This window comes from Corythoichthys intestinalis, chromosome 13 (genome assembly GCF_030265065.1).
Source record: "Corythoichthys intestinalis isolate RoL2023-P3 chromosome 13, ASM3026506v1, whole genome shotgun sequence".
NCBI lineage: Eukaryota > Metazoa > Chordata > Actinopteri > Syngnathiformes > Syngnathidae > Corythoichthys > Corythoichthys intestinalis.
In genome coordinates this window covers 48,456,720-48,466,300 of record NC_080407.1, presented here as the reverse complement: position 1 = coordinate 48,466,300, position 9,581 = coordinate 48,456,720, and the positions used below count along the sequence as shown (strand labels likewise).

The window sequence follows — 9,581 nt, the reverse complement described above, 5'->3', positions numbered from 1 at the left end:
ATGTCGACTGAAAAAAACTACAAATGTGCTGACTGCTTTTCGACATACGTCACTTCCCCCTTTCCGCATTCATTATAAAGACAGTCAAGTTGATGCTAACGCTTTCGCATGGATTTTGCACAGATGGCAGAGCAACAAAGACAAAAAAATTTATCAGAGGAGGAAAAAAAAAGGGCGGCTACAAAGATACAGTATAACAACCATTGGCTCGGCTTTCACTCACTGGCATAACACCCCTCAACCTAACTCGACTTGTCAGCGCTGACAAGTTCGGTTGGGGTGGTTAGCCACACGGTTGCTAACCATTAGATGCTATTTTTGAGCCAAAACTGGATTCATTAGCTTATTACTTTTCATCCTCCAAACAGCCGCTGGAAACAGAACTGTTGTTTAATTCTTTTGCAGGCCACCATCATGATTTTACGACACAAACTCAGTCTTCCTTCAGGCAAAACAGTACTGCTTTTGACCACAGGCTTTGCTAAAATCGACTAAAACTACATCGGAAAACTACCATTGCAATTTCTCCAGAAATTGGCATTTTCCAGTTTTCATCCAACTTTATTTAAGATATAGAAATAATTATTCGTACTTTTTAAATAATATTTACCAAGATTGAAAGTGTTTCCAATGAGCAAAACTAGTCATTTTACCACCGAATGGTTCAATAATTCTACACTTAATGCTAGTGACCGATGTTCCCCGAAAGGGTTAAAGTTTCGCAGTCAAAGGTCAAGTCGGCTGCGAAACGGAAGTTTTTCCACAGACTTCTTCATCTCGACTGGAAACGGAGGGGAGAGAGAGAGAGAAAAAAAACACACCTCTTCAAAGATGTACGCTAAGTGCTTCAAGATGACCAAACCGCACGACCTGACACGGGACATCCGACACGGCTCGCGGGAAACCATCGGCGACCGCTGCCGCCTCGCCGACCGTAAGGGTCGACTTCTCCGTACGAGAAAGAAAGCGAAAGCCGATCCCATGGTCTCCGGTGACATTTCTTATCGTCTTACCGTGACCTTGCGGCCCCGAAAAATCAATGTTTGTGCCGTAAAATGCTGTAGGGCCACAAATGGATGGTCTTGTGGATGGAACAATGGCTTTCAAAGACCCAGATAGTGTTATTCATTTTTTTGTTGTTGTTTTTTTAAAAATGAGATTTCTTCAGCGCGCCGCACATCTCGAACCGTTTAACTGAAAAATTTTCCGTTTGCCCGTAAACGCCGATTTTTCACACATTTTTGAAAAAAAATTTTTTTTCAAAATGTATTTAGTCCTACAATTTTTTACCAAATCACATAATTTAGACATAAAAAATTCCAGGACAGTGCCCGGGGGCATAAAAGTTGTATACAGAATTTGGAAAAAATTTACGGTTCCCCGGAAATTTGCCGAAAAATTTCCCATTCATTTTTATCGGGATGCAACGTTGGTTCAAATTTCCTATTCACTTCCATTGGAATTTCGAATAGAATTTACAGTGCATTGATGCCATTGACGTCCATGTATAAAAATTCTATTGATATGGCTGTCGATGCCACTGACGGCCATGGACGTCCAAATTTCCCATTCATTTTCAATGGCATATATTTTGTTTGATGCCACTGACGGCCATTTGTTGATTCTATTGATGCCAATGTACTTGGATTCCATTGACGCAAATGTAAGTCGATGCCATAGACGGCCATGGACGTCCAAATTTCCCATTCATTTCCAATGGCATTTATCTTGTTTAATGCCACTGACGGCCATTTGTTGATTCTATTGATGCCAATGTACTTGGATTCCATTGACGCAAATGTAAGTCGATGCCATTGACGGACATTGACGTCCAAATTTCCCATTCATTTCCAATGGCATTGATTTTGTTTAATGCCACTGAGCCCATTTGTTGATTCTATTGATGCCAATGTACTTGGATTCCATTGACGCAAATGTAAGTCGATGCCATTGACGGACATTGACGTCCAAATTTCCCATTCATTTCCAATGGCATTGATTTTGTTTAATGCCACTGAGCCCATTTGTTGATTCTATTGATGCCAATGTACTTGGATTCCATTGACGCAAATGTAAGTCGATGCCATTGACGGACATTGACGTCCAAATTTCCCATTCATTTTCAATGGCATATATTTTGTTTGATGCCACTGACGGCCATTTGTTGATTCTATTGATGCCAATGTACTTGGATTCCATTGACGCAAATGTAAGTCGATGCCATTGACGGACATGGACGTCCAAATTTCCCATTCATTTTCAATGGCATTTATTTTGTTTAATGCCACTGACGGCCATTTGTTGATTCTATTGATGCCAATGTACTTGGATTCCATTGACGCAAATGTAAGTTGATGCCATTGACGGACATTGACGTCCAAATATCCCATTCGTTTTCAATGGCAAAAAAACAAATGTCCTCAAATCAACAGGAAATGACCAGATGTCAATAGGACGTGCCCCCAAATGTCCCAAATGACCTGATATGACCAGGACACGCCCCCCAAATGTCCCCAAAGGACCTTACATGACCAGGAGATGCCCAATGAATGTCCCCAAATGACCTTATATGACCAGGACACCCCGCCAAATGTCCCCAAATAACCTGATATGACCTAGACATGTCCCCGAAATGTCCCCAAACAAACCTGGGCGGAGCTAAGATCTGTATCTCCACATAGCAAAGACCCAGAGTAATTTCTTCAGAAATTGCAGTTTCTAGTTTGTACTTGAAACACTACAGCAAGTAAGTTTTAAAATGATGGCTGACCATTTTGATTCTCATGAAAGCTACCCATTACGGTAATGAAGGACATTTACCAAAGCTAGCTTAAAATAGCAAATAGTTTTTTTTTTTTCCACTGACAGTTTGAGCTCCCTAATATTTTATTTACGGTAAAATATCTCATTGATTCAGGTCTAAAAAACACTCCATATTACACGTTATGGTAAAGACCTTTCGGCTACATAGCGGATTTGGCGTTTAGCGCTGTGACTCCGTTCCATTCCACTCATTTCCCAGGATAAACTGGCAACATGAAAAGAATCGCGCGGCACTTCAGTAGGCGTACAAAATGATTCGGTTTCCACAGTCCGCAATAAAGCAGAAGACTTGACAGCGAAAGCTGGATCCAAAGTCTACAACAGGGCTGGCTGAGGATTCCCTCTGGTGCGCCTGGCGTTGTTTTAACGAGCTATCTAATTGCAAGTTAACGTCAGACTGAGAAGGAAATGACCGGCGGACACCCAACGCGCGACTTTGCGGCTGCGGCGGCCCGACGCGGTCCGTTTCAAGAGAAGAAAAGTTCTCTGTCCTCCGTAAGATTCTGTCCGGGCTAGCCGCTATCGCCGGATTATATTCCAGGTTTAAAAACCGCGGCGGCTGGCTGAGGCTTCTCCAAAGGGCGTTTTGGGATTAGGGCGTGAGTCGCAGAACAGTTCAGTTATTACCTCAGTTATTCGCAGTTGGTCGCAGCGACACATGCAACGATCCGACGCCTGATTTATGTTGAAAAAGTGCGAAAGCTGTACCGTATACAAACAGGAAGGATTGTCTCAGGAGTGATTTGTTCGAGGATTCGAGGTAATTATTATATTTTTCGTACCATGCATGCATTTTGAAACGTGAAAAAAAAAATAAATCAATTAAATAAATGCTACCTGCACGTTTTTTATTGCGTTTAACCAAGAATTGAGACTCTTTTATGTCCATATCTAAAGAATTCAGAGATTTAAGCATTTATCCACAAGAATTTTCAACAGAAAAAGCTCTTTGTTTACATCAGGCGGCCGCTAGCTACAGTCACTAACAGACTAGCATCGTACTTCAACATGTTTACGTAAAATAAATGCTAACTGCACGTTTTTTTTTTGCTTTTAACCAAGAATCGAGACTGTTTTATGTCCATATCTATAAAGAATTCAGGGATTTAAGCATTTATTCACAAGAATTTTCAATGGAAAAAGCTCTTTGTTTAAATATGGCGGCCACTAATTTCCTTACCGACTAGCCTCATCGTTCGCTATATTTACGTAAAATAAATGCTACCTGCACGTTTTATTTTCTTTTAACCAAGAGTTGAGACTTCCATATCTATAAAGAATTCTGAGATTTAAGCATTTATTCACAAGAGTTTTCACTGGTAAAGCTCTGTTTACATATGGCGGCCGCCACATTGACTGACAGACGAGCATCATAATTCAGAATATTTACGTAAAATAAATGCTACTTGCACGTTTTTTTTTTTTTTGCTTTTAACCAAGAATCGAGACTGTTTTACATCCATATCTGTAGAGAATTCAGGGATTTAAGCATTTATTCACAATAATTTTCCCTGGAAAAGCCCTGTTTACATATGGCGGCCGCCACATTGACTGACAGACTAGCATCGTTTGCCTGGAACTCCAGACTCAATGCTCTTCCCACGATAGAGTCTGGCGGCCGTTCCAGGGATCAAATTTCCAGGGCGGAGCAAGCCACAGCAAACAGACAGCAGAGTGGACCAATCAGCGATGGGCAGACAAGACGTTGGTAAAGCGGCAAGAAACTCTAGTGCATCGAAATAAACATACGAGGAGAGCGGAGAAGTTTATTCAACATGGTTAGAGCGAGACAGACTGTTGGTTTTAGCGACTCGATGTGTTTCTGGTCATTTTAAAACTGAATTTACCGCGGATTGGAACATATTCTCGGCTCTCCGGTTCGCCATCTGTATTGTTGTGGAGACGACCTCTGGCTCCACACCCCGTGTCCCGCTAATATGATTATTAGGTCTATGGCTTGCTCGTCACAAGCTCTAAATATTAGCACTGATTTTTGCCAACTTTTTTAGCAAGATGGCTAACCCTCCCAAAAGAAATCATACAGGCTCGTCTTTCATTTGTTAAGAACATGTACTGTAATATTCGCACTATTAGGCGCATCTGACTATAAGCCGCCATCCACCAAATTTGTCACAAAACGGCATTTGTTCATCAATAATCTGCACTGACTATATACCGCAGGTGTCCTCACTGTATTATGGGATATTTACACCGAAAGATATTAACCGGTTACACTTTATTTGACCGCGGCAAAATTCCATTGCTTCAAGAAGCTTCATTTGGCCATCACTGCTCCCTTGGGGGAGATAGTCAACATCTGCTGCCACCTGCTGTCAACACTGATGTCGTTCAACATGCCTCCTATCATGCTTTGCAGCACTACAGATGTAAATAGCAATCAAAATTCATTTTATGTGCAAATTATTTCTTCAGTTACTGTTCCAGTTGTTTCATTAATTGCTAGTCATGGTATTTGGTAACACTTTATTTGACAGTGGCGCCTTTACATTGTCATTAGACAATCATAATTATGTCATGACACTGTCATGAGCATTAATGAATGCAAATTATGGCCATAAATGGAGCTAATAAAATTTGCCGGATGACACTTAATGACATCTGTCATAAGCATTCAGTAATGCCCATGATAGTGTCACGTCATAATTATGATGGTCTTATGACAGTCTTATGACGCCGCTGTGAAATAAAGTGTTACCAAATACCATAACAAGCAATTAATGAAACAACTGGAACAGTAACTGAATAGATGAATTAGCACAGAACATGAATTCCTGGACTTCATGTATCCATGGACTCCTGTCCAATCCACAAACAGACAATAATCCTAAACAACGCCCAAACACACCCTTCTTTTGCCCACAACCCGCCCCGCGAGAGACTTCAAAAAGACTGTTGTCGTTGTCATTTTTTTCTCGGGAACCTTTTGACTTGTGATATGGTGACCCCGACTCCTCGCCTGTGTCCCTCTGTGCTGTATGATCGCTATTAGCCTGAATAAATTGTCAACTTGTGCTTCGAAGCCTTTTTCCAGCTTTCAAAATGGAGTCAGTCAAGGGGTTAAGACTCAGGTGAACGCGTGGAGTTTGGCCTTTTGGCCGGGTTGTTGGAGCTGCACCAGCGCGGATCCGGCGGTTCGGCTAGCGTGATTCGGGTAATCTGGCTAAAAGGTCAGATTTCTTCAACGTGGAATGCAATGACTTGGTCAAAGCGTTCCCACGACAAAAATGGCAAAATATAAAGCTCCGCAAGCAGCGAATGGGTTGAACTTCTTCTACTCCACAAACTAATGCTAATTGAACTTGGCTTGTTAGCCGGTGAGTCAAATCTGGAATCTGATTAGCTCAAGAAACGGTATGTATTAACAGCAGAGGCTATTCTGAAACGTCTGGGCATAAAAAGCCAGCAAATTAAGATAATGGCTCGTTCCGAATAAATTCATCAGGCCTCGCTAGCCCTGATGGCACTTTGACGCGGACACCGTGCCAAGCCTTCGCGCATGAGTTTGAGTCGTTTTCTGTCAACAGTAGCTCAGGTTTCACATGGATCGCAGAAACATATCTTGTGTGTCGCGTCGCCAAATGTGCGCGTATCAGAACCGCAGCATAACCCGAGGACGACGTCACTTGGCAGGCAAACCCTAGCCCAAATGTTAGCGCCGCTGCAGACAGGCGCAACAATTTGAAAAGACGCCTACCTGCTGGCCTCTCCGCACTTTTTTGTACACGCCGCACGCACGCTCATTTTTTTTTTCCCCACTCCGAGCTGATTGATGAGCCAAATAAATATTTTGGACTCGCCCATCCCTCTCGCTCGCTCTCCAACGCCACGCTAAGATGAATGTCTCTGCGAGAGGACCGTTCATTTAGTAGCCCTCCATTTATTTCCCCGCGCTGTGGTGCGCGAGCGTCGTGCCAGAAAATCTCAGCGCATCAGCAGTTTGCGCGACGCCCAGAGCGGCAGCCAAGCAGGTCGCCTCGCGAGTGTAAATTAGCAACAGAAAGAGAAACGTTTCCACTTGAGAATTTAGAGCCGGCACAAGTGGGTTTTGCAGACAATTGAGTCTTGTCTCTGTTTAGCATTGCATTTGCAAAACGGGTCAAACTGCGCAAAAAAAAAAAAAAAAAAGTCAAAATTCTTGAAAAATAAACCGTAACATCAGGTTTTCTGCTTAATATTAATTAATAATATATCATAAAAACTTTCAATGGCTTGATTGATTGCCATAGATGGTGGTAGATGTCCAATTCATTTGAAGTGCAAGGCCTTGCAGCAAATGAAAAATACTTGTACCACAAGTGAGTGTATCTGCCTGTACCTGTTCTACAAGTGCATATACCTCCATGTACTTGTACTACCAGTGCGTGTATTTGCACTACACGTGCAAGTGTACTACAAGTGCGTGTACCTGTACTACAAATGTGTGTACCTCTGTGCATCTGTACTACAAGTGTGTGTACCTGCGCGTAACTGTAGTCCAAGTGAATGTTGCTGCATCTACCTGTACTACAAGTACAGGTACCTGCATCTACTTGTTCTAAAAGTGCGTGTACCTCAGTGTTCCTGTTCTACAGGTGCATGTGCCTGAGTGTACCTGTTCTACAAGTGCGTGTACCTGCATGTGCCTGTACCACAAGTGCGTGTACCTGCGTTTACCTGTTCTACAAGTGCGTGTACATGCATTCACCTGTTCTAGAAGTGTGTGTACCTGCATTTACTTGTACTACCAGTTTGTCTATTTGCACTAAAAGTGCAAGTGTACCTGTACTACAAGTGCGTGTTCCTGCATCTACCTGTACTACAAGTGCAAGTACCTGCATCTTCCTGTTCTACAAGTAGGTGTACCTGAGTGTACTTGTTCTACAAGTGCGTGTACCTGCATGTACCTGTTCTACAAGTGTGTGTAACTGCATGTGCCTGTACCACAAGTGCAAGTACCTGGATCTACCTGTTCTACCAGTGTGTGTACCTGCATGTGCCTGTACTACAAGTGCAAGTACCTGCATCTACCTGTTCTACAAGTGGGTGTATCTGAGTGTACCCGTTCGACAAGTGCGTGTACCTGCATGTACCTGTTCTACAAGTGCATGTTCCTGCATCTACCTAAGTTTGTGTACCTGTGTGTATCTGTTCTACAAGTGTATGTACCTGCGTGTACCTGTTCTACAAGTACGTGTACCAGAGTATACCTGTTCTACAGGTGCGTGTACCAGAGTATACCTGTTCAACAGGTGCGTGTACCTGCATGCACTTGTACTACAAGTGCGTGTACCTGCATGCACTTGTACTACAAGTGCGTGTACCTGCATGCACTTGTACTACAAGTGCGTGTACCTGCATGCACTTGTACAACAAGTGCGTGTACCTGCATGCACTTGTACTACAAGTGTGTGTATTTGCACTACAAGTGCAAGTGTATTACAAGTGAAAGTAACTGCATGTACCTGTTCTACAAGTGCGTGTACCTGAGTGTACCTGTTCTACAGGTGCGTGTACCTAAGTGTACCCGTTATACAAGTGCATGTACCTGTTCTACAGGTGTGAGTACCTGCATGCACTTGCACTACAAGTGTGTGTATTTGCACTATATGTACAAGTGTACTACAAGTGTGTGTACCTGCATGTACCTGTTATACAAGTGCGTGTACCTGCATGTACGTGTACTACAAGTGCATGCACCTGTTCTAAAAGTGCGTGTACCTGCATGTACGTGTACTACAAGTGCATGCACCTGTTCTAAAAGTGCGTGTACCTGAGTGTACCTGTTCTACAAGTGCGTGTTCCTGCATCTACCTGTACTACAAATGCAAGTACCTGCATCTACCTGTTCTACAAGTGCGTGTACCTGCGTGTACCTGTTCTACAAGTGCGTGTACCTGCATGTACCTGTTCTACAAGTGCATTTTCCTGCATCTACCTGTTCTACAAGTGCATTTTCCTGCATCTACCTAGGTTTGTGTACCTGTGTGTATCTGTTCTACAAGTGCGTGTACCTGCATGTACCTGTTCTACAAGTGCGTGTACCTGAGTTTACCTGTTCTACAAGTGTGTGTGTACCTGCATGCACCTGTTCTACAAGTGTGTGTGTACCTGCATGCACTTGTACTACAAGTGTGTGTATTTGCACTACAAGTGCAAGTGTATTACAAGTGAAAGTAACTGCATGTACCTGTTCTACAAGTGCGTGTACCTGTTGTACAGGTGCGTGTACCTAAGTGTACCCGTTATACAAGTGCATGTACCTGTTCTACAAGTGTGAGTACCTGCATGCACTTGCACTACAAGTGTGTGTATTTGCACTATATGTACAAGTGTACTACAAGTGTGTGTACCTGCATGTACCTGTTATACAAGTGCGTGTACCTGCATGTACGTGTACTACAAGTGCATGCACCTGTTCTAAAAGTGCGTGTACCTGCATGTACGTGTACTACAAGTGCATGCACCTGTTCTAAAAGTGCGTGTACCTGAGTGTACCTGTTCTACAAGTGCGTGTTCTTACATCTACCTGTTCTACAAGTGCTTGTTCCTGCATCTACCTGTTCTACAAGTGCATGTTCCTGGATCTAGCTGTACTACAAGTACATGTTCCTGCATGTACCTGGACTACAAGTGAGTGTACGTGCACTTTATGTACCTGCATGTACCTGTACTACAAGCAGGGCCAGCCCAGCCTATACGCACACTATGCAGCTACTTAGGGCCTCTGACCACTAGGGGGCCCCCCAATCTGGCAATTG

The 9,581-nt window shown here is 43.1% G+C and overlaps 1 protein-coding gene across 2 annotated transcripts in view; it reads right to left on the bottom strand.

Annotated features, from left to right (window-relative positions):
• tkfc (triokinase/FMN cyclase) overlaps positions 1-9,581 on the bottom strand; it is a 170,661-nt gene that overhangs the window by 96,179 nt on the left and 64,901 nt on the right. The gene's annotated exons all lie outside the window — the stretch shown is intronic.